General features: G+C 47.6%; 1 protein-coding gene across 1 annotated transcript in view; it reads right to left on the bottom strand.

The window, feature by feature from the left end:
* The window catches only part of LOC101991860 (cysteine-rich secretory protein 2-like), a 30,740-nt gene extending 30,510 nt beyond the window's left edge, over nucleotides 1–230 (bottom strand). Inside the window, exon 1 of the mRNA XM_013350983.1 lies at nucleotides 136–230. The gene's annotated coding sequence lies outside the window, so the exon portion shown is untranslated. The remainder of the gene's footprint in view (nucleotides 1–135) is intronic.
* Between the last annotated feature and the right edge of the window lie 390 nt (nucleotides 231–620).

A 620-nucleotide genomic window follows, 5' to 3' on the forward strand; every position in this document is an offset into this window, starting at 1 on the left:
AAAAAGAAAGGGAGCTAATAGTTGTCGTTAAGTCTGCTGATAGTCCCTCACTCCACACATCATTCTCTGCACTAGATTCACCCATTTTTTCCTACCATGGTTACAACAGATCTCCCATTGTGCCCTAATATTTACCAGGGCTTCATGGCACAGAGCTTCATGTGGTCCAGAGGGAACCGGCCCTCGCCCTTCCCACTGCGGGCGATGGTAACTGCCTCCTGCCGCCACGTGGGGGCGACGTCACGAAGCTTTATGTCCTCAGAGTAAGGGTTCTTCCTCATAGGAACCTTCGCTCGCCAACCCTTGCTCAACCAGCTCTCTGTAGGATGTTCCCGATAAGTTCTTGAATATTTTCCCCGGTGAAAAGTGAAGTCCAACTTTACTATGCCATTTGTTGGGGCCTGAGGGGAATCAATATCTGTTACATGACGGGGCTCTAGGAAGAGGAAAAGGAGATATATCACGAGTTTGAAAGTTCAGGAAGACAGAAGCAAGCGTTTCATTTCCAGGATGCCTGAGTGAAGAGCTTCAGAATCGGCAACTAAGATCAGGGAAGTCTTACTGAAAATTTCAGAATCGTACAGTGTGGTGCCAACACTACATCCAATGCGTTTTCATTT

This window comes from Microtus ochrogaster, linkage group LG2 (assembly GCF_000317375.1).
Source record: "Microtus ochrogaster isolate Prairie Vole_2 linkage group LG2, MicOch1.0, whole genome shotgun sequence".
NCBI lineage: Eukaryota > Metazoa > Chordata > Mammalia > Rodentia > Cricetidae > Microtus > Microtus ochrogaster.